The sequence below is a fragment of the Cololabis saira genome, unplaced genomic scaffold (genome assembly GCF_033807715.1).
Source record: "Cololabis saira isolate AMF1-May2022 unplaced genomic scaffold, fColSai1.1 scf041, whole genome shotgun sequence".
Classification (NCBI taxonomy): Eukaryota; Metazoa; Chordata; class Actinopteri; order Beloniformes; family Belonidae; genus Cololabis; species Cololabis saira.
In genome coordinates, this window is record NW_026906205.1 from 210,001 (window position 1) to 227,500 (window position 17,500).

A 17,500-nucleotide genomic window follows, 5' to 3' on the forward strand; every position below is an offset into this window, starting at 1 on the left:
ACTTATCTTCAACTTCATATAAGAGGTGTTTCAAGCAGGAGCTTCTGCTTACGGCCATACCAGCCTGGATGCGCCCAATCTCGTCTGATCTCGGAAGCTAAGCAGGGTCGGGCCTGGTTAGTACTTGGATGGGAGACCGCCTGGGAATACCAGGTGCTGTAAGCTTTTTCAACCAGCAGAGAGCGCTCTCGCTTAATCTACCCACACATATTTCAACGTGGTAACAGCGACAGCTCACGTCCTAAAGTGTTTTGCACGTGGTTAAGGCACTTTAACTCCAACAAATAAAACCAGCAAATCAATGACTTATATTCTATGACTTATCTTCAACTCCATATAAGAGGTATTTCAAGCTGCAGCTTCTGCTTACGGCCATACCAGCCAGGATGCGCCCGATCTCGTCTGATCTCGGAAGCTAAGCAGGGTCGGGCCTGGTTAGTACTTGGATGGGAGACCGCCTGGGAATACCAGGGTCTGTAAGCTTTTTCAACCAGCAGAGAACGCTCTCGCTTAATCTACCCACACATATTTCAACGTGGTAACAGCGACAGCTCACGTCCTAAAGTGTTTTGCACATGGTTAAGGCACTTTAACTCCAACAAATAAAACCAACAAATCAATGACTTATATTCTATGACTTATCTTCAACTCCATATAAGAGGTATTTCAAGCAGCAGATTCTGCTAACGGCCATACCAGCCTGGATGCGCCCAATCTCGTCTGATCTCGGAAGCTAAGCAGGGTCGGGCCTGGTTAGTACTTGGATGGGAGGCCGCCTGGGAATACCAGGTGCTGTAAGCTTTTTCAACCAGCAGAGAGCGCTCTCGCTTAATCTACCCACACAAATTTCAACGTGGTAACAGCGACAGCTCACGTCCTAAAGTGTTTTGCACATGGTTAAGGCACTTTAACTCCAACAAATAAAACCAACAAATCAATGACTTATATTCTATGACTTATCTTCAACTCCATATAAGAGGTATTTCAAGCTGCAGCTTCTGCTTACGGCCATACCAGCCAGGATGCGCCCGATCTTGTCTGGTCTCGGAAGCTAAGCAGGGTCGGGCCTGGTTAGTACTTGGATGGGAGACCGCCTGGGAATACCAGGTGCTGTAAGCTTTTTCAACCAGCAGAGAACGCTCTCGCTTAATCTACCCACACATATTTCAACGTGGTATCAGCTACAGCTCACGTCCTAAAGTGTTTTGCACATGGTTAAGGCACTTTAACTCCAACAAATAAAACCAACAAATCAATGACTTATATTCTATGACTTATCTTCAACTCCATATAAGAGGTATTTCAAGCAGGAGCTTCTGCTTACGGCCATACCAGCCTGGATGCGCCCAATCTCGTCTGATCTCGGAAGCTAAGCAGGGTCGGGCCTGGTTAGTACTTGGATGGGAGACCGCCTGGGAATAGCAGGTGCTGTAAGCTTTTTCAACCAGCAGAGAACGCTCTCGCTTAATCTACCCACACATACTTCAACGTGGTAACAGCGACAGCTCACGTCCAAAAGTGTTTTTCACATGGTTAAGGCACTTTAACTCCAACAAATAAGCGCTTCTAAATTATTATCACCAACAAATCAATGACTTATATTATATGACTTATCTTCAACTCCATATAAGAGGTATTTCAAGCAGCAGCTTCTGCTTACGGCCATACCAGCCTGGATGCGCCCGATCTCGTCTGATCTCGGAAGCTAAGCAGGGTCGGGCCTGCTTAGTACTTGGATGGGAGACCGCCTGGGAATACCAGGTGCTGTAAGCATTTTCAACCAGCAGAGAGCGCTCTCGCTTAATCTACCCACACATATTTCAACGTGGTAACAGTGACAGCTCACGTCCTAAAGTGTTTTGCACATGGTTAAGGCACTTTAACTCCGACAAATAAAACCAACAAATCAATGACTTATATTCTATGACTTATCTTCAACTCCATATAAGAGGTATTTCAAGCTGCAGCTTCTGCTTACGGCCATACCAGCCTGGATGCGCCCGATCTCGTCTGATCTCGGAAGCTAAGCATGGTCGGGCCTGGTTAGTACTTGGATGGGAGACCGCCTGGGAATACCAGGTGCTGTAAGCATTTTCAACCAGCAGAGAGCGCTCTCACTTAATCTACCCACACATATTTCAACGTGGTAACAGCGACAGCTCACGTCCTAAAGTGTTTTGCACATGGTTAAGGCACTTTAACTCCAACAAATAAGCGCTTCTAAATTATTATCACCAACAAATCAATGACTCATATTATATGACTTATCTTCAACTCCATATAAGAGGTATTTCAAGCTGCAGCTTCAGCTTCAGCTTACGGCCATACCAGCCTGGATGCGCCCGATCTCGTCTGATCTCGGAAGCTAAGCAGGGTTGGGCCTGGTTAGTACTTGGATGGGACACTGCCTGGGAATACCAGGTGCTGTAAGCTTTTTCAACCAGCAGAGAGCGCTCTCGCTTAATCTACCCACACATATTTCAACGTGGTAACAGCGACAGCTCACGTCCTAAAGTGTTTTGCACATTGTTAAGGCACTTTAACTCCAACAAATAAAACCAACAAATCAATGACTTATATTCTATGACTTATCTTCAACTCCATATAAGAGGTATTTCAAGCTGCAGCTTCTGCTTACGGCCATACCAGCCTGGATGCGCCTGATCTCGTCTGATCTCGGAAGCTAAGCAGGGTAGGGCCTGGTTAGTACTTGGATGGGAGACCGCCTGGGAATACCAGGTGCTGTAAGCTTTTTCAACCAGCAGAGAGCGCTCTCGCTTAATCTACCCACACATATTTCAACGTGGTAACAGCGACAGCTCACGTCCTAAAGTGTTTTGCACGTGGTTAAGGCACTTTAACTCCAACAAATAAAACCAGCAAATCAATGACTTATATTCTATGACTTATCTTCAACTCCATATAAGAGGTATTTCAAGCTGCAGCTTCTGCTTACGGCCATACCAGCCAGGATGCGCCCGATCTCGTCTGATCTCGGAAGCTAAGCAGGGTCGGGCCTGGTTAGTACTTGGATGGGAGACCGCATGGGAATACCAGGTGCTGTAAGCTTTTTCAACCAGCAGAGAGCGCTCTCGCTTAATCTACCCACACATATTTCAACGTGGTAATAGCGACAGCTCACGCCCTAAAGTGTTTTGCACATGGTTAAGGCACTTTAACTCCAACAAATAAAACCAACAAATCTATGACTTATATTCTATGACTTATCTTCAACTCCATATAAGAGGTATTTCAAGCTGCAGCTTCTGCTTACGGCCATACCAGCCTGGATGCGCCCGATCTTGTATGATCTCAGAAGCTAAGCAGGGTCGGGCCTGGTTAGTACTTGGATGGGAGACCGCCTGGGAATACCAGGTGCTGTAAGCATTTTCAACCAGCAGAGAGCGCTCTCGCTTAATCTACCCACACATATTTCAACGTGGTAACAGCGACAGCTCACGTCCTAAAGTGTTTTGCACATGGTTAAGGCACTTTAACTCCAACAAATAAAACCAACAAATCAATGACTTATATTCTATGACTTATCTTCAACTTCATATAAGAGGTGTTTCAAGCAGGAGCTTCTGCTTACGGCCATACCAGCCTGGATGCGCCCAATCTCGTCTGATCTCGGAAGCTAAGCAGGGTCGGGCCTGGTTAGTACTTGGATGGGAGACCGCCTGGGAATACCAGGTGCTGTAAGCTTTTTCAACCAGCAGAGAGCGCTCTCGCTTAATCTACCCACACATATTTCAACGTGGTAACAGCGACAGCTCACGTCCTAAAGTGTTTTGCACGTGGTTAAGGCACTTTAACTCCAACAAATAAAACCAGCAAATCAATGACTTATATTCTATGACTTATCTTCAACTCCATATAAGAGGTATTTCAAGCTGCAGCTTCTGCTTACGGCCATACCAGCCTGGATGCGCCTGATCTCGTCTGATCTCGGAAGCTAAGCAGGGTAGGGCCTGGTTAGTACTTGGATGGGAGACCGCCTGGGAATACCAGGTGCTGTAAGCTTTTTCAACCAGCAGAGAGCGCTCTCGCTTAATCTACCCACACATATTTCAACGTGGTAACAGCGACAGCTCACGTCCTAAAGTGTTTTGCACGTGGTTAAGGCACTTTAACTCCAACAAATAAAACCAGCAAATCAATGACTTATATTCTATGACTTATCTTCAACTCCATATAAGAGGTATTTCAAGCTGCAGCTTCTGCTTACGGCCATACCAGCCAGGATGCGCCCGATCTCGTCTGATCTCGGAAGCTAAGCAGGGTCGGGCCTGGTTAGTACTTGGATGGGAGACCGCATGGGAATACCAGGTGCTGTAAGCTTTTTCAACCAGCAGAGAGCGCTCTCGCTTAATCTACCCACACATATTTCAACGTGGTAATAGCGACAGCTCACGCCCTAAAGTGTTTTGCACATGGTTAAGGCACTTTAACTCCAACAAATAAAACCAACAAATCTATGACTTATATTCTATGACTTATCTTCAACTCCATATAAGAGGTATTTCAAGCTGCAGCTTCTGCTTACGGCCATACCAGCCTGGATGCGCCCGATCTTGTATGATCTCAGAAGCTAAGCAGGGTCGGGCCTGGTTAGTACTTGGATGGGAGACCGCCTGGGAATACCAGGTGCTGTAAGCATTTTCAACCAGCAGAGAGCGCTCTCGCTTAATCTACCCACACATATTTCAACGTGGTAACAGCGACAGCTCACGTCCTAAAGTGTTTTGCACATGGTTAAGGCACTTTAACTCCAACAAATAAAACCAACAAATCAATGACTTATATTCTATGACTTATCTTCAACTTCATATAAGAGGTGTTTCAAGCAGGAGCTTCTGCTTACGGCCATACCAGCCTGGATGCGCCCAATCTCGTCTGATCTCGGAAGCTAAGCAGGGTCGGGCCTGGTTAGTACTTGGATGGGAGACCGCCTGGGAATACCAGGTGCTGTAAGCTTTTTCAACCAGCAGAGAGCGCTCTCGCTTAATCTACCCACACATATTTCAACGTGGTAACAGCGACAGCTCACGTCCTAAAGTGTTTTGCACGTGGTTAAGGCACTTTAACTCCAACAAATAAAACCAGCAAATCAATGACTTATATTCTATGACTTATCTTCAACTCCATATAAGAGGTATTTCAAGCTGCAGCTTCTGCTTACGGCCATACCAGCCAGGATGCGCCCGATCTCGTCTGATCTCGGAAGCTAAGCAGGGTCGGGCCTGGTTAGTACTTGGATGGGAGACCGCCTGGGAATACCAGGGTCTGTAAGCTTTTTCAACCAGCAGAGAACGCTCTCGCTTAATCTACCCACACATATTTCAACGTGGTAACAGCGACAGCTCACGTCCTAAAGTGTTTTGCACATGGTTAAGGCACTTTAACTCCAACAAATAAAACCAACAAATCAATGACTTATATTCTATGACTTATCTTCAACTCCATATAAGAGGTATTTCAAGCAGCAGATTCTGCTAACGGCCATACCAGCCTGGATGCGCCCAATCTCGTCTGATCTCGGAAGCTAAGCAGGGTCGGGCCTGGTTAGTACTTGGATGGGAGGCCGCCTGGGAATACCAGGTGCTGTAAGCATTTTCAACCAGCAGAGAGCGCTCTCGCTTAATCTACCCACACATATTTCAACGTGGTAACAGCGACAGCTCACGTCCTAAAGTGTTTTGCACATGGTTAAGGCACTTTAACTCCAACAAATAAGCGCTTCTAAATTATTATCACCAACAAATCAATGACTTGTATTATATACTTATCTTCAACTCCATTTAAGAAGTATTTCAAGCTGCAGCTTCAGCTTACGGCCATACCAGCCTGGATGAGCCCGATCTCGTCTGATCTCGGAAGCTAAGCAGGGTCGGGCCTGGTTAGTACTTGGATGGGAGACCGCCTGGGAATACCAGGTGTTGTAAGCTTTTTCAACCAGCAGAGAGCGCTCTCGCTTAATCTACCCACACATATTTCAACGTGGTAAGAGCGACAGCTCACGTCCTAAAGTCTTTTGCACATGGTTAAGGCACTTTAACTCCAACAAATAAAACCAACAAATCAATTACTTATATTCTATGACTTATATTCAACTCCATATCAGAGGTATTTCAAGCTGCAGCTTTTGCTTACGCCCATACCAGCCTGGATGCGCCCGATCTCGTCTGATCTCGGAAGCTAAGCAGGGTCGGGCCTGGTTAGTACTTGGATGGGAGACAGCCTGGGAATACCAGGTGCTGTAAGCTTTTTCAACCAGCAGAGAACGGTCTCGCTTAATCTAGCCACACATATTTCAACGTGGTAACAGCGACAGCTCACGTCCTAAAGTGTTTTGCACATGGTTAAGGCACTTTAACTCCAACAAATAAGCGCTTCTAAATTATTATCACCAACAAATCAATGACTTGTATTATATACTTATCTTCAACTCCATATAAGAAGTATTTCAAGCTGCAGCTTCAGCTTACGGCCATACCAGCCTGGATGCGACCGATCTCGTCTGATCTCGGAAGCTAAGCGGGGTCGGGCCTGGTTAGTACTTGGATGGAAGACAGCCTGGGAATACCAGGTGCTGTAAGCTTTTTCAACCAGCAGAGAACGGTCTCGCTTAATCTAGCCACACATATTTCAACGTGGTAAGAGCGACAGCTCACGTCCTAAAGTCTTTTGCACATGGTTAAGGCACTTTAACTCCAACAAATAAAACCAACAAATCAATGACTTATATTCTATGACTTATCTTCAACTCCATATCAGAGGTATTTCAAGCTGCAGCTTCTGCTTACGCCCATACCAGCCTGGATGCGCCCAATCTCGTCTGATCTCGGAAGCTAAGCAGGGTCGGGCCTGGTTAGTACTTGGATGGGAGACAGCCTGGGAATACCAGGTGCTGTAAGCTTTTTCAACCAGCAGAGAACGGTCTCGCTTAATCTAGCCACACATATTTCAACGTGGTAACAGCGACAGCTCACGTCCTAAAGTGTTTTGCACATGGTTAAGGCACTTTAACTCCAACAAATAAAACCAACAAATCAATGACTCATATCATATGACTTATCTTCAACTCCATATAAGAGGTATTTCAAGCTGCAGCTTCAGCTTCAGCTTACGGCCGTACCAGCCTGGATGCGCCCGATCTCGCCTGATCTCGGAAGCTAAGCAGGGTCGGGCTTGGTTAGTACTTGGATGGGAGACCGCCTGGGAATACCAGGTGCTGTAAGCTTTTTCAACCAGCAGAGAGCGCTCTCGCTTAATCTACCCACACATATTTCAACATGGTAACAGCGACAGCTCACGTCCTAAAGTGTTTTGCACATGGTTAAGGCACTTTAACTCCAACAAATAAAACCAACAAATCAATGACTTATATCATATGACTTATCTTCAACTCCATATAAGAGGTATTTCAAGCTGCAGCTTCAGCTTCAGCTTACGGCCATACCAGCCTGGATGCGCCCTATCTCGTCTGATCTCGGAAGCTAAGCAGGGTCGGGCCTGGTTAGTACTTGGATGGGAGACCGCCTGGGAATACCAGGTGCTGTAAGCTTTTTCAACCAGCAGAGAACGCTCTCGCTTAATCTACCCACACATATTTCAACGTGGTAACAGCGACAGCTCACGTCCTAAAGTGTTTTGCACATGGTTAAGGCACTTTAACTCCAACAAATAAGCGCTTCTAAATTATTATCACCAACAAATCAATGACTTGTATTATATGACTTATCTTCAACTCCATATAAGAAGTATTTCAAGCTGCAGCTTCAGCTTACGGCCATACCAGCCTGGATGCGCCCGATCTCGTCTGATCTCGGAAGCTAAGCAGGGTCGGGCCTGGTTAGTACTTGGATGGGAGACCGCCTGGGAATACCAGGTGCTGTAAGCTTTTTCAACCAGAAGAGAGCGGTCTCGCTTAATCTACCCACACATATTTCAACGTGGTAACAGCGACAGCTCACGTCCTAAAGTGTTTTGCACATGGTTAAGGCACTTTAACTCCAACAAATAAGCGCTTCTAAATTATTATCACAAACAAATCAATGACTTGTATTATATACTTATCTTCAACTCCATATAAGAATTATTTCAAGCTGCAGCTTCAGCTTACGGCCATACCAGCCTGGATGCGCCCGATCTCGTCTGATCTCGGAAGCTAAGCAGGGTCGGGCCTGGTTAGTACTTGGATGGGAGACCGCCTGGGAATACCAGGTGCTGTAAGCATTTTCAACCTGCAGAGAGCGCTCTCGCTTAATCTACCCACACATATTTCAACGTGGTAACAGCGACAGCTCACGTCCTAAAGTGTTTTGCACATGGTTAAGGCACTTTAACTCCAACAAATAAGCGCTTCTAAATTATTATCACCAACAAATCAATGACTTGTATTATATACTTATCTTTAACTCCATATGAGAAGTATTTCAAGCTGCAGCTTCTGCTGACGGCCATACCAGCCTGGATGCGCCCGATCTCGTCTGATCTCGGAAGCTAAGCAGGGTCGGGCCTGGTTAGTACTTGGATGGGAGACAGCCTGGGAATACCAGGTGCTGTAAGCTTTTTCAACCAGCAGAGAACGGTCTCGCTTAATCTAGCCACACATATTTCAACGTGGTAACAGCGACAGCTCACGTCCTAAAGTGTTTTGCACATGGTTAAGGCACTTTAACTCCAACAAATAAGCGCTTCTAAATTATTATCACAAACAAATCAATGACTTGTATTATATACTTATCTTCAACTCCATATAAGAAGTATTTCAAGCTGCAGCTTCAGCTTACGGCCATACCAGCCTGGATGCGCCCGATCTCGTCTGATCTCGGAAGCTAAGCAGGGTCGGGCCTGGTTAGTACTTGGATGGGAGACCGCCTGGGAATACCAGGTGCTGTAAGGCTTTTTCAACCAGCAGAGAACGCTCTCGCTTAATCTAGCCACACATATTTCAACATGGTAACAGCGACAGCTCACGTCCTAAAGTGTTTTGCACATGGTTAAGGCACTTTAACTCCAACAAATAAAACCAACAGATCAATGACTTATATTCTATGACTTATCTTCAACTCCATATAAGAGGTATTTCAAGCTGCAGCTTCTGCTTACGGCCATACCAGCCTGGATGCGCCCAGTCTCGTCTGATCTCGGAAGCTAAGCAGGGTCAGGCCTGGTTAGTACTTGGATGGGAGACCGCCTGGGAATACCAGGTGCTGTAAGCATTTTCAACCTGCAGAGAGCGCTCTCGCTTAATCTACCCACACATATTTCAACGTGGTAACAGCGACAGCTCACGTCCTAAAGTGTTTTGCACATGGTTAAGGCACTTTAACTCCAACAAATAAGTGCTTCTAAATTATTATCACCAACAAATCAATGACTTATATTATGACTTATCTTCACTCCATATAAGAAGTATTTCAAGCTGCAGCTTCAGCTTACGGCCATACCAGCCTGGATGCGCCCGATCTCGTCTGATCTCGGAAGCTAAGCAGGGTCGGGCCTGGTTAGTACTTGGATGGGAGACAGCCTGGGAATACCAGGTGCTGTAAGCTTTTTCAACCAGCAGAGAACGGTCTCGCTTAATCTAGCCACACATATTTCAACGTGGTAAGAGCGACAGCTCACGTCCTAAAGTCTTTTGCACATGGTTAAGGCACTTTAACTCCAACAAATAAAACCAACAAATCAATGACTTATATTCTATGACTTATCTTCAACTCCATATCAGAGGTATTTCAAGCTGCAGCTTCTGCTTACGCCCATACCAGCCTGGATGCGCCCGATCTCGTCTGATCTCGGAAGCTAAGCAGGGTCGGGCCTGGTTAGTACTTGGATGGGAGACAGCCTGGGAATACCAGGTGCTGTAAGCTTTTTCAACCAGCAGAGAACGGTCTTGCTTAATCTAGCCACACATATTTCAACGTGGTAACAGCGACAGCTCACGTCCTAAAGTGTTTTGCACATGGTTAAGGCACTTTAACTCCAACAAATAAGCGCTTCTAAATTATTATCACAAACAAATCAATGACTTGTATTATATACTTATCTTCAACTCCATATAAGAAGTATTTCAAGCTGCAGCTTCAGCTTACGGCCATACCAGCCTGGATGCGCCCGATCTCGTCTGATCTCGGAAGCTAAGCAGGGTCGGGCCTGGTTAGTACTTGGATGGGAGACCGCCTGGGAATACCAGGTGCTGTAAGCTTTTTCAACCAGCAGAGAACGCTCTCGCTTAATCTAGCCACACATATTTCAACATGGTAACAGCGACAGCTCACGTCCTAAAGTGTTTTGCACATGGTTAAGGCACTTTAACTCCAACAAATAAAACCAACAGATCAATGACTTATATTCTATGACTTATCTTCAACTCCATATAAGAGGTATTTCAAGCTGCAGCTTCTGCTTACGGCCATACCAGCCTGGATGCGCCCAGTCTCGTCTGATCTCGGAAGCTACGCAGGGTCAGGCCTGGTTAGTACTTGGATGGGAGACCGCCTGGGAATACCAGGTGCTGTAAGCATTTTCAACCTGCAGAGAGCGCTCTCGCTTAATCTACCCACACATATTTCAACGTGGTAACAGCGACAGCTCACGTCCTAAAGTGTTTTGCACATGGTTAAGGCACTTTAACTCCAACAAATAAGTGCTTCTAAATTATTATCACCAACAAATCAATGACTTATATTATATGACTTATCTTCAACTCCATATAAGAGGTATTTCAAGCTGCAGCTTCAGCTTCAGCTTACGGCCATACCAGCCTGGATGCGCCCGATCTCGCCTGATCTCGGAAGCTAAGCAGGGTCGGGCTTGGTTAGTACTTGGATGGGAGACCGCCTGGGAATACCAGGTGCTGTAAGCTTTTTCAACCAGCAGAGAGCGCTCTCGCTTAATCTACCCACACATATTTCAACGTGGTAACAGCGACAGCTCACGTCCTAAAGTGTTTCGCACATGGTTAAGGCACTTTAACTCCAACAAATAAGCGCTTCTAAATTATTATCACCAACAAATCAATGACTTGTATTATATACTTATCTTTAACTCCATATAAGAAGTATTTCAAGCTGCAGCTTCAGCTTACGGCCATACCAGCCTGGATGCGCCCGATCTCGTCTGATCTCGGAAGCTAAGCAGGGTCGGGCCTGGTTAGTACTTGGATGGGAGACAGGCTGGGAATACCAGGTGCTGTAAGCTTTTTCAACCAGCAGAGAACGGTCTCGCTTAATCTAGCCACACATATTTCAACGTGGTAAGAGCGACAGCTCACGTCCTAAAGTCTTTTGCACATGGTTAAGGCACTTTAACTCCAACAAATAAAACCAACAAATCAATGACTTATATTCTATGACTTATCTTCAACTCCATATCAGAGGTATTTCAAGCTGCAGCTTCTGCTTACGCCCATACCAGCCTGGATGCGCCCGATCTCGTCTGATCTCGGAAGCTACGCAGGGTCAGGCCTGGTTAGTACTTGGATGGGAGACCGCCTGGGAATACCAGGTGCTGTAAGCATTTTCAACCTGCAGAGAGCGCTCTCGCTTAATCTACCCACACATATTTCAACGTGGTAACAGCGACAGCTCACGTCCTAAAGTGTTTTGCACATGGTTAAGGCACTTTAACTCCAACAAATAAGTGCTTCTAAATTATTATCACCAACAAATCAATGACTTATATTATATGACTTATCTTCAACTCCATATAAGAGGTATTTCAAGCTGCAGCTTCAGCTTCAGCTTACGGCCATACCAGCCTGGATGCGCCCGATCTCGCCTGATCTCGGAAGCTAAGCAGGGTCGGGCTTGGTTAGTACTTGGATGGGAGACCGCCTGGGAATACCAGGTGCTGTAAGCTTTTTCAACCAGCAGAGAGCGCTCTCGCTTAATCTACCCACACATATTTCAACGTGGTAACAGCGACAGCTCACGTCCTAAAGTGTTTCGCACATGGTTAAGGCACTTTAACTCCAACAAATAAGCGCTTCTAAATTATTATCACCAACAAATCAATGACTTGTATTATATACTTATCTTTAACTCCATATAAGAAGTATTTCAAGCTGCAGCTTCAGCTTACGGCCATACCAGCCTGGATGCGCCCGATCTCGTCTGATCTCGGAAGCTAAGCAGGGTCGGGCCTGGTTAGTACTTGGATGGGAGACAGGCTGGGAATACCAGGTGCTGTAAGCTTTTTCAACCAGCAGAGAACGGTCTCGCTTAATCTAGCCACACATATTTCAACGTGGTAAGAGCGACAGCTCACGTCCTAAAGTCTTTTGCACATGGTTAAGGCACTTTAACTCCAACAAATAAAACCAACAAATCAATGACTTATATTCTATGACTTATCTTCAACTCCATATCAGAGGTATTTCAAGCTGCAGCTTCTGCTTACGCCCATACCAGCCTGGATGCGCCCGATCTCGTCTGATCTCGGAAGCTAAGCAGGGTCGGGCCTGGTTAGTACTTGGATGGGAGACAGCCTGGGAATACCAGGTGCTGTAAGCTTTTTCAACCAGCAGAGAACGGTCTCGCTTAATCTAGCCACACATATTTCAACGTGGTAACAGCGACAGCTCACGTCCTAAAGTGTTTTGCACACCGTTAAGGCACTTTAACTCCAACAAATAAGCGCTTCTAAATTATTATCACCAACAAATCAATGACTTGTATTATATACTTATCTTCAACTCCATATAAGAAGTATTTCAAGCTGCAGCTTCAGCTTACGGCCATACCAGCCTGGATGCGCCCGATCTCGTCTGATCTCGGAAGCTAAGCAGGGTCGGGCCTGGTTAGTACTTGGATGGAAGACATCCTGGGAATACCAGGTGCTGTAAGCTTTTTCAACCAGCAGAGAACGGTCTCGCTTAATCTAGCCACACATATTTCAACGTGGTAAGAGCGACAGCTCACGTCCTAAAGTCTTTTGCACATGGTTAAGGCACTTTAACTCCAACAAATAAAACCAACAAATCAATGACTTATATTCTATGACTTATCTTCAACTCCATATCAGAGGTATTTCAAGCTGCAGCTTCTGCTTACGCCCATACCAGCCTGGATGCGCCCAATCTCGTCTGATCTCGGAAGCTAAGCAGGGTCGGGCCTGGTTAGTACTTGGATGGGAGACAGCCTGGGAATACCAGGTGCTGTAAGCTTTTTCAACCAGCAGAGAACGGTCTCGCTTAATCTACCCACACATATTTCAACGTGGTAACAGCGACAGCTCACGTCCTAAAGTGTTTTGCACATGGTTAAGGCACTTTAACTCCAACAAATAAAACCAACAAATCAATGATTCATATCATATGACTTATCTTCAACTCCATATAAGAGGTATTTCAAGCTGCAGCTTCAGCTTCAGCTTACGGCCATACCAGCCTGGATGCGCCCGATCTCGCCTGATCTCGGAAGCTAAGCAGGGTCGGGCTTGGTTAGTACTTGGATGGGAGACCGCCTGGGAATACCAGGTGCTGTAAGCTTTTTCAACCAGCAGAGAGCGCTCTCGCTTAATCTACCCACACATATTTCAACGTGGTAACAGCGACAGCTCACGTCCTAAAGTGTTTTGCACATGGTTAAGGCACTTTAACTCCAACAAATAAGCGCTTTTAAATTATTATCACAAACAAATCAATGACTTGTATTATATACTTATCTTTAACTCCATATAAGAAGTATTTCAAGCTGCAGCTTCAGCTTACGGCCATACCTGCCTGGATGCGCCCGATCTCGTCTGATCTCGGAAGCTAAGCAGGGTCGGGCCTGGTTAGTACTTGGATGGGAGACCGCCTGGGAATACCAGGTGCTGTAAGCTTTTTCAACCAGCAGAGAGCGCTCTCGCTTAATCTAGCCACACATATTTCAACGTGGTAACAGCGACAGCTCACGTCCTAAAGTGTTTTGCACATGGTTAAGGCACTTTAACTCCAACAAATAAGCGCTTCTAAATTATTATCACCAACAAATCAATGACTTGTATTATATACTTATCTTTAACTCCATATAAGAAGTATTTCAAGCTGCAGCTTCAGCTTACGGCCATACCAGCCTGGATGCGCCCGATCTCGTCTGATCTCGGAAGCTAAGCAGGGTCGGGCCTGGTTAGTACTTGGATGGGAGACAGCCTGGGAATACCAGGTGCTGTAAGCTTTTTCAACCAGCATAGAACGGTCTCGCTTAATCTAGCCACACATATTTCAACGTGGTAAGAGCGACAGCTCACGTCCTAAAGTCTTTTGCACATGGTTAAGGCACTTTAACTCCAACAAATAAAACCAACAAATCAATGACTTATATTCTATGACTTATCTTCAACTCCATATCAGAGGTATTTCAAGCTGCAGCTTCTGCTTACGCCCATACCAGCCTGGATGCGCCCGATCTCGTCTGATCTCGGAAGCTAAGCAGGGTCGGGCCTGGTTAGTACTTGGATGGGAGACAGCCTGGGAATACCAGGTGCTGTAAGCTTTTTCAACCAGCAGAGAACGGTCTCGCTTAATCTAGCCACACATATTTCAACGTGGTAACAGCGACAGCTCACGTCCTAAAGTGTTTTGCACATGGTTAAGGCACTTTAACTCCAACAAATAAAACCAACAAATCAATGACTTATATCATATGACTTATCTTCAACTCCATATAAGAGGTATTTCAAGCTGCAGCTTCAGCTTCAGCTTACGGCCATACCAGCCTGGATGCGCCCGATCTCGCCTGATCTCGGAAGCTAAGCAGGGTCGGGCTTGGTTAGTACTTGGATGGGAGACCGCCTGGGAATACCAGGTGCTGTAAGCTTTTTCAACCAGCAGAGAGCGCTCTCGCTTAATCTACCCACACATATTTCAACGTGCTAACAGCGACAGCTCACGTCCTAAAGTGTTTTGCACATGGTTAAGGCACTTTAACTCCAACAAATAAGCGCTTCTAAATTATTAACACAAACAAATCAATGACTTGTATTATATACTTATCTTCAACTCCATATAAGAAGTATTTCAAGCTGCAGCTTCAGCTTACGGCCATACCAGCCTGGATGCGCCCGATCTCGTCTGATCTCGGAAGCTAAGCAGGGTCGGGCCTGGTTAGTACTTGGATGGGAGACCGCCTGGGAATACCAGGTGCTGTAAGCTTTTTCAACCAGCAGAGAACGCTCTCGCTTAATCTACCCACACATATTTCAACGTGGTAACAGCGACAGCTCACGTCCTAAAGTGTTTTGCACATAGTTAAGGCACTTTAACTCCAACAAATAAAACCAACAAATCAATGACTTTTATTCTATGACTTATCTTCAACTCCATATAAGAGGTATTTCAAGCAGGAGCTTCTGCTTACGGCAATACCAGCCTGGATGCGCCCGATCTCGTCTGATCTCGGAAGCTAAGCAGGGTCGGGCCTGGTTAGTACTTGGATGGGAGACCGCCTGGGAATACCAGGTGCTGTAAGCATTTTCAACCAGCAGAGAGCGCTCTCGCTTAATCTACCCACACATATTTCAACGTGGTAACAGCGACAGCTCACGTCCTAAAGTGTTTTGCACATGGTTAAGGCACTTTAACTCCAACAAATAAGCGCTTTTAAATTATTATCACAAACAAATCAATGACTTGTATTATATACTTATCTTTAACTCCATATAAGAAGTATTTCAAGCTGCAGCTTCAGCTTACGGCCATACCTGCCTGGATGCGCCCGATCTCGTCTGATCTCGGAAGCTAAGCAGGGTCGGGCCTGGTTAGTACTTGGATGGGAGACCGCCTGGGAATACCAGGTGCTGTAAGCTTTTTCAACCAGCAGAGAGCGCTCTCGCTTAATCTAGCCACACATATTTCAACGTGGTAACAGCGACAGCTCACGTCCTAAAGTGTTTTGCACATGGTTAAGGCACTTTAACTCCAACAAATAAAACCAACAAATCAATGACTTATATCATATGACTTATCTTCAACTCCATATAAGAGGTATTTCAAGCTGCAGCTTCAGCTTCAGCTTACGGCCATACCAGCCTGGATGCGCCCGATCTCGCCTGATCTCGGAAGCTAAGCAGGGTCGGGCTTGGTTAGTACTTGGATGGGAGACCGCCTGGGAATACCAGGTGCTGTAAGCTTTTTCAACCAGCAGAGAGCGCTCTCGCTTAATCTACCCACACATATTTCAACGTGCTAACAGCGACAGCTCACGTCCTAAAGTGTTTTGCACATGGTTAAGGCACTTTAACTCCAACAAATAAGCGCTTCTAAATTATTAACACAAACAAATCAATGACTTGTATTATATACTTATCTTCAACTCCATATAAGAAGTATTTCAAGCTGCAGCTTCAGCTTACGGCCATACCAGCCTGGATGCGCCCGATCTCGTCTGATCTCGGAAGCTAAGCAGGGTCGGGCCTGGTTAGTACTTGGATGGGAGACCGCCTGGGAATACCAGGTGCTGTAAGCTTTTTCAACCAGCAGAGAACGCTCTCGCTTAATCTACCCACACATATTTCAACGTGGTAACAGCGACAGCTCACGTCCTAAAGTGTTTTGCACATAGTTAAGGCACTTTAACTCCAACAAATAAAACCAACAAATCAATGACTTTTATTCTATGACTTATCTTCAACTCCATATAAGAGGTATTTCAAGCAGGAGCTTCTGCTTACGGCAATACCAGCCTGGATGCGCCCGATCTCGTCTGATCTCGGAAGCTAAGCAGGGTCGGGCCTGGTTAGTACTTGGATGGGAGACCGCCTGGGAATACCAGGTGCTGTAAGCATTTTCAACCAGCAGAGAGCGCTCTCGCTTAATCTACGCACACATATTTCAACGTGGTAACAGCGACAGCTCACGTCCTAAAGTGTTTTTCACATGGTTAAGGCACTTTAACTCCAACAAATAAGCGCTTCTAAATTATTATCACCAACAAATCAATGACTTATATTATATTACTTATCTTCAACTCCATATAAGAGGTATTTCAAGCAGCAGCTTCTGCTTACGGCCATACCAGCCTGGATGCGCCCAATCTCCTCTGATCTCGGAAGCTAAGCAGGGTCGGGCCTGGTTAGTACTTGGATGGGAGACCGCCTGGGAATACCAGGTGCTGTAAGCATTTTCAACCAGCAGAGAGCGCTCTCGCTTAATCTACCCAGACATATTTCAACGTGGTAACAGCGACAGCTCACGTCCTAAAGTGTTTTGCACATGGTTAAGGCACTTTAACTCCAACAAATAAAACCAACAAATCAATGACTTATATTCTATGACTTATCTTCAACTCCATATAAGAGGTATTTCAAGCTGCAGCTTCTGCTTACGGCCATACCAGCCTGGATGCGCCCGATCTCCTCTGATCTCGGAAGCTAAGCAGGGTCGGGCCTGGTTAGTACTTGGATGGGAGACCGCCTGGGAATACCAGGTGCTGTAAGCTTTTTCAACCAGCAGAGAACGCTCTCGCTTAATCTACCCACACATATTTCAATGTGGTAACAGCGACAGCTC

At 45.7% G+C, this 17,500-nt stretch overlaps 51 non-coding genes and 3 pseudogenes across 51 annotated transcripts; all 54 read left to right on the forward strand.

Annotated features, from left to right (window-relative positions):
• The first annotated feature begins 46 nt into the window (after nt 1–46).
• LOC133431863 (5S ribosomal RNA) lies at nt 47–165 on the forward strand. The gene has a single exon (XR_009776193.1). It is a non-coding gene; the product is annotated as a 5S ribosomal RNA (ribosomal RNA).
• A 199-nt stretch (nt 166–364) lies between these two features.
• On the forward strand, nt 365–483 carry LOC133431365 (5S ribosomal RNA). Its single transcript, XR_009775751.1, has one exon. It is a non-coding gene; the product is annotated as a 5S ribosomal RNA (ribosomal RNA).
• A 199-nt stretch (nt 484–682) lies between these two features.
• Nucleotides 683–801, forward strand: LOC133431336 (5S ribosomal RNA). Its single transcript, XR_009775723.1, has one exon. It is a non-coding gene; the product is annotated as a 5S ribosomal RNA (ribosomal RNA).
• Nucleotides 802–1,000: 199 nt separating this feature from the next.
• LOC133431338 (5S ribosomal RNA) lies at nt 1,001–1,119 on the forward strand. The gene has a single exon (XR_009775725.1). It is a non-coding gene; the product is annotated as a 5S ribosomal RNA (ribosomal RNA).
• Nucleotides 1,120–1,318: 199 nt separating this feature from the next.
• LOC133431291 (5S ribosomal RNA) lies at nt 1,319–1,437 on the forward strand. Its single transcript, XR_009775679.1, has one exon. It is a non-coding gene; the product is annotated as a 5S ribosomal RNA (ribosomal RNA).
• A 217-nt stretch (nt 1,438–1,654) lies between these two features.
• Nucleotides 1,655–1,773, forward strand: LOC133431833 (5S ribosomal RNA). Its single transcript, XR_009776164.1, has one exon. It is a non-coding gene; the product is annotated as a 5S ribosomal RNA (ribosomal RNA).
• A 199-nt stretch (nt 1,774–1,972) lies between these two features.
• LOC133431835 (5S ribosomal RNA) lies at nt 1,973–2,091 on the forward strand. Its single transcript, XR_009776166.1, has one exon. It is a non-coding gene; the product is annotated as a 5S ribosomal RNA (ribosomal RNA).
• A 223-nt stretch (nt 2,092–2,314) lies between these two features.
• On the forward strand, nt 2,315–2,433 carry LOC133431842 (5S ribosomal RNA). Its single transcript, XR_009776173.1, has one exon. It is a non-coding gene; the product is annotated as a 5S ribosomal RNA (ribosomal RNA).
• A 199-nt stretch (nt 2,434–2,632) lies between these two features.
• LOC133431664 (5S ribosomal RNA) lies at nt 2,633–2,751 on the forward strand. The gene has a single exon (XR_009776005.1). It is a non-coding gene; the product is annotated as a 5S ribosomal RNA (ribosomal RNA).
• Nucleotides 2,752–2,950: 199 nt separating this feature from the next.
• LOC133431816 (5S ribosomal RNA) lies at nt 2,951–3,069 on the forward strand. The gene has a single exon (XR_009776148.1). It is a non-coding gene; the product is annotated as a 5S ribosomal RNA (ribosomal RNA).
• Nucleotides 3,070–3,268: 199 nt separating this feature from the next.
• Nucleotides 3,269–3,387, forward strand: LOC133431356 (5S ribosomal RNA). The gene has a single exon (XR_009775742.1). It is a non-coding gene; the product is annotated as a 5S ribosomal RNA (ribosomal RNA).
• Nucleotides 3,388–3,586: 199 nt separating this feature from the next.
• LOC133431864 (5S ribosomal RNA) lies at nt 3,587–3,705 on the forward strand. Its single transcript, XR_009776194.1, has one exon. It is a non-coding gene; the product is annotated as a 5S ribosomal RNA (ribosomal RNA).
• A 199-nt stretch (nt 3,706–3,904) lies between these two features.
• Nucleotides 3,905–4,023, forward strand: LOC133431665 (5S ribosomal RNA). Its single transcript, XR_009776006.1, has one exon. It is a non-coding gene; the product is annotated as a 5S ribosomal RNA (ribosomal RNA).
• A 199-nt stretch (nt 4,024–4,222) lies between these two features.
• Nucleotides 4,223–4,341, forward strand: LOC133431817 (5S ribosomal RNA). Its single transcript, XR_009776149.1, has one exon. It is a non-coding gene; the product is annotated as a 5S ribosomal RNA (ribosomal RNA).
• A 199-nt stretch (nt 4,342–4,540) lies between these two features.
• Nucleotides 4,541–4,659, forward strand: LOC133431357 (5S ribosomal RNA). The gene has a single exon (XR_009775743.1). It is a non-coding gene; the product is annotated as a 5S ribosomal RNA (ribosomal RNA).
• Nucleotides 4,660–4,858: 199 nt separating this feature from the next.
• LOC133431865 (5S ribosomal RNA) lies at nt 4,859–4,977 on the forward strand. The gene has a single exon (XR_009776195.1). It is a non-coding gene; the product is annotated as a 5S ribosomal RNA (ribosomal RNA).
• A 199-nt stretch (nt 4,978–5,176) lies between these two features.
• LOC133431366 (5S ribosomal RNA) lies at nt 5,177–5,295 on the forward strand. The gene has a single exon (XR_009775752.1). It is a non-coding gene; the product is annotated as a 5S ribosomal RNA (ribosomal RNA).
• A 199-nt stretch (nt 5,296–5,494) lies between these two features.
• On the forward strand, nt 5,495–5,613 carry LOC133431354 (5S ribosomal RNA). Its single transcript, XR_009775740.1, has one exon. It is a non-coding gene; the product is annotated as a 5S ribosomal RNA (ribosomal RNA).
• A 216-nt stretch (nt 5,614–5,829) lies between these two features.
• LOC133431922 (5S ribosomal RNA) lies at nt 5,830–5,948 on the forward strand. Its single transcript, XR_009776250.1, has one exon. It is a non-coding gene; the product is annotated as a 5S ribosomal RNA (ribosomal RNA).
• A 199-nt stretch (nt 5,949–6,147) lies between these two features.
• Nucleotides 6,148–6,266, forward strand: LOC133431368 (5S ribosomal RNA). The gene has a single exon (XR_009775754.1). It is a non-coding gene; the product is annotated as a 5S ribosomal RNA (ribosomal RNA).
• Nucleotides 6,267–6,482: 216 nt separating this feature from the next.
• On the forward strand, nt 6,483–6,601 carry LOC133431438 (5S ribosomal RNA). The gene has a single exon (XR_009775822.1). It is a non-coding gene; the product is annotated as a 5S ribosomal RNA (ribosomal RNA).
• A 199-nt stretch (nt 6,602–6,800) lies between these two features.
• Nucleotides 6,801–6,919, forward strand: LOC133431458 (5S ribosomal RNA; annotated as a pseudogene).
• A 205-nt stretch (nt 6,920–7,124) lies between these two features.
• On the forward strand, nt 7,125–7,243 carry LOC133431303 (5S ribosomal RNA). Its single transcript, XR_009775691.1, has one exon. It is a non-coding gene; the product is annotated as a 5S ribosomal RNA (ribosomal RNA).
• Nucleotides 7,244–7,448: 205 nt separating this feature from the next.
• LOC133431928 (5S ribosomal RNA) lies at nt 7,449–7,567 on the forward strand. Its single transcript, XR_009776255.1, has one exon. It is a non-coding gene; the product is annotated as a 5S ribosomal RNA (ribosomal RNA).
• Nucleotides 7,568–7,784: 217 nt separating this feature from the next.
• On the forward strand, nt 7,785–7,903 carry LOC133431492 (5S ribosomal RNA). The gene has a single exon (XR_009775843.1). It is a non-coding gene; the product is annotated as a 5S ribosomal RNA (ribosomal RNA).
• A 216-nt stretch (nt 7,904–8,119) lies between these two features.
• Nucleotides 8,120–8,238, forward strand: LOC133431582 (5S ribosomal RNA). Its single transcript, XR_009775927.1, has one exon. It is a non-coding gene; the product is annotated as a 5S ribosomal RNA (ribosomal RNA).
• Nucleotides 8,239–8,454: 216 nt separating this feature from the next.
• On the forward strand, nt 8,455–8,573 carry LOC133431326 (5S ribosomal RNA). The gene has a single exon (XR_009775713.1). It is a non-coding gene; the product is annotated as a 5S ribosomal RNA (ribosomal RNA).
• Nucleotides 8,574–8,789: 216 nt separating this feature from the next.
• Nucleotides 8,790–8,908, forward strand: LOC133431737 (5S ribosomal RNA). Its single transcript, XR_009776074.1, has one exon. It is a non-coding gene; the product is annotated as a 5S ribosomal RNA (ribosomal RNA).
• A 200-nt stretch (nt 8,909–9,108) lies between these two features.
• LOC133431401 (5S ribosomal RNA) lies at nt 9,109–9,227 on the forward strand. Its single transcript, XR_009775787.1, has one exon. It is a non-coding gene; the product is annotated as a 5S ribosomal RNA (ribosomal RNA).
• Nucleotides 9,228–9,441: 214 nt separating this feature from the next.
• On the forward strand, nt 9,442–9,560 carry LOC133431931 (5S ribosomal RNA). The gene has a single exon (XR_009776258.1). It is a non-coding gene; the product is annotated as a 5S ribosomal RNA (ribosomal RNA).
• A 199-nt stretch (nt 9,561–9,759) lies between these two features.
• LOC133431370 (5S ribosomal RNA) lies at nt 9,760–9,878 on the forward strand. Its single transcript, XR_009775756.1, has one exon. It is a non-coding gene; the product is annotated as a 5S ribosomal RNA (ribosomal RNA).
• A 216-nt stretch (nt 9,879–10,094) lies between these two features.
• On the forward strand, nt 10,095–10,213 carry LOC133431493 (5S ribosomal RNA). The gene has a single exon (XR_009775844.1). It is a non-coding gene; the product is annotated as a 5S ribosomal RNA (ribosomal RNA).
• Nucleotides 10,214–10,412: 199 nt separating this feature from the next.
• On the forward strand, nt 10,413–10,531 carry LOC133431468 (5S ribosomal RNA; annotated as a pseudogene).
• Nucleotides 10,532–10,754: 223 nt separating this feature from the next.
• Nucleotides 10,755–10,873, forward strand: LOC133431906 (5S ribosomal RNA). Its single transcript, XR_009776235.1, has one exon. It is a non-coding gene; the product is annotated as a 5S ribosomal RNA (ribosomal RNA).
• Nucleotides 10,874–11,089: 216 nt separating this feature from the next.
• Nucleotides 11,090–11,208, forward strand: LOC133431314 (5S ribosomal RNA). Its single transcript, XR_009775701.1, has one exon. It is a non-coding gene; the product is annotated as a 5S ribosomal RNA (ribosomal RNA).
• Nucleotides 11,209–11,407: 199 nt separating this feature from the next.
• On the forward strand, nt 11,408–11,526 carry LOC133431441 (5S ribosomal RNA). The gene has a single exon (XR_009775825.1). It is a non-coding gene; the product is annotated as a 5S ribosomal RNA (ribosomal RNA).
• Nucleotides 11,527–11,749: 223 nt separating this feature from the next.
• On the forward strand, nt 11,750–11,868 carry LOC133431907 (5S ribosomal RNA). Its single transcript, XR_009776236.1, has one exon. It is a non-coding gene; the product is annotated as a 5S ribosomal RNA (ribosomal RNA).
• Nucleotides 11,869–12,084: 216 nt separating this feature from the next.
• LOC133431315 (5S ribosomal RNA) lies at nt 12,085–12,203 on the forward strand. Its single transcript, XR_009775702.1, has one exon. It is a non-coding gene; the product is annotated as a 5S ribosomal RNA (ribosomal RNA).
• A 199-nt stretch (nt 12,204–12,402) lies between these two features.
• Nucleotides 12,403–12,521, forward strand: LOC133431371 (5S ribosomal RNA). The gene has a single exon (XR_009775757.1). It is a non-coding gene; the product is annotated as a 5S ribosomal RNA (ribosomal RNA).
• Nucleotides 12,522–12,737: 216 nt separating this feature from the next.
• LOC133431296 (5S ribosomal RNA) lies at nt 12,738–12,856 on the forward strand. The gene has a single exon (XR_009775684.1). It is a non-coding gene; the product is annotated as a 5S ribosomal RNA (ribosomal RNA).
• A 199-nt stretch (nt 12,857–13,055) lies between these two features.
• Nucleotides 13,056–13,174, forward strand: LOC133431459 (5S ribosomal RNA; annotated as a pseudogene).
• Nucleotides 13,175–13,379: 205 nt separating this feature from the next.
• On the forward strand, nt 13,380–13,498 carry LOC133431909 (5S ribosomal RNA). Its single transcript, XR_009776237.1, has one exon. It is a non-coding gene; the product is annotated as a 5S ribosomal RNA (ribosomal RNA).
• Nucleotides 13,499–13,714: 216 nt separating this feature from the next.
• Nucleotides 13,715–13,833, forward strand: LOC133431610 (5S ribosomal RNA). Its single transcript, XR_009775954.1, has one exon. It is a non-coding gene; the product is annotated as a 5S ribosomal RNA (ribosomal RNA).
• A 216-nt stretch (nt 13,834–14,049) lies between these two features.
• Nucleotides 14,050–14,168, forward strand: LOC133431932 (5S ribosomal RNA). Its single transcript, XR_009776259.1, has one exon. It is a non-coding gene; the product is annotated as a 5S ribosomal RNA (ribosomal RNA).
• Nucleotides 14,169–14,367: 199 nt separating this feature from the next.
• On the forward strand, nt 14,368–14,486 carry LOC133431372 (5S ribosomal RNA). Its single transcript, XR_009775758.1, has one exon. It is a non-coding gene; the product is annotated as a 5S ribosomal RNA (ribosomal RNA).
• A 205-nt stretch (nt 14,487–14,691) lies between these two features.
• On the forward strand, nt 14,692–14,810 carry LOC133431910 (5S ribosomal RNA). Its single transcript, XR_009776238.1, has one exon. It is a non-coding gene; the product is annotated as a 5S ribosomal RNA (ribosomal RNA).
• Nucleotides 14,811–15,026: 216 nt separating this feature from the next.
• On the forward strand, nt 15,027–15,145 carry LOC133431494 (5S ribosomal RNA). Its single transcript, XR_009775845.1, has one exon. It is a non-coding gene; the product is annotated as a 5S ribosomal RNA (ribosomal RNA).
• Nucleotides 15,146–15,344: 199 nt separating this feature from the next.
• On the forward strand, nt 15,345–15,463 carry LOC133431714 (5S ribosomal RNA). The gene has a single exon (XR_009776052.1). It is a non-coding gene; the product is annotated as a 5S ribosomal RNA (ribosomal RNA).
• A 216-nt stretch (nt 15,464–15,679) lies between these two features.
• On the forward strand, nt 15,680–15,798 carry LOC133431611 (5S ribosomal RNA). Its single transcript, XR_009775955.1, has one exon. It is a non-coding gene; the product is annotated as a 5S ribosomal RNA (ribosomal RNA).
• A 205-nt stretch (nt 15,799–16,003) lies between these two features.
• Nucleotides 16,004–16,122, forward strand: LOC133431911 (5S ribosomal RNA). Its single transcript, XR_009776239.1, has one exon. It is a non-coding gene; the product is annotated as a 5S ribosomal RNA (ribosomal RNA).
• Nucleotides 16,123–16,338: 216 nt separating this feature from the next.
• LOC133431496 (5S ribosomal RNA) lies at nt 16,339–16,457 on the forward strand. Its single transcript, XR_009775847.1, has one exon. It is a non-coding gene; the product is annotated as a 5S ribosomal RNA (ribosomal RNA).
• Nucleotides 16,458–16,656: 199 nt separating this feature from the next.
• Nucleotides 16,657–16,775, forward strand: LOC133431715 (5S ribosomal RNA). Its single transcript, XR_009776053.1, has one exon. It is a non-coding gene; the product is annotated as a 5S ribosomal RNA (ribosomal RNA).
• A 217-nt stretch (nt 16,776–16,992) lies between these two features.
• Nucleotides 16,993–17,111, forward strand: LOC133431986 (5S ribosomal RNA). The gene has a single exon (XR_009776311.1). It is a non-coding gene; the product is annotated as a 5S ribosomal RNA (ribosomal RNA).
• Nucleotides 17,112–17,310: 199 nt separating this feature from the next.
• On the forward strand, nt 17,311–17,429 carry LOC133431673 (5S ribosomal RNA). The gene has a single exon (XR_009776013.1). It is a non-coding gene; the product is annotated as a 5S ribosomal RNA (ribosomal RNA).
• The last annotated feature ends 71 nt before the right edge of the window (nt 17,430–17,500 follow it).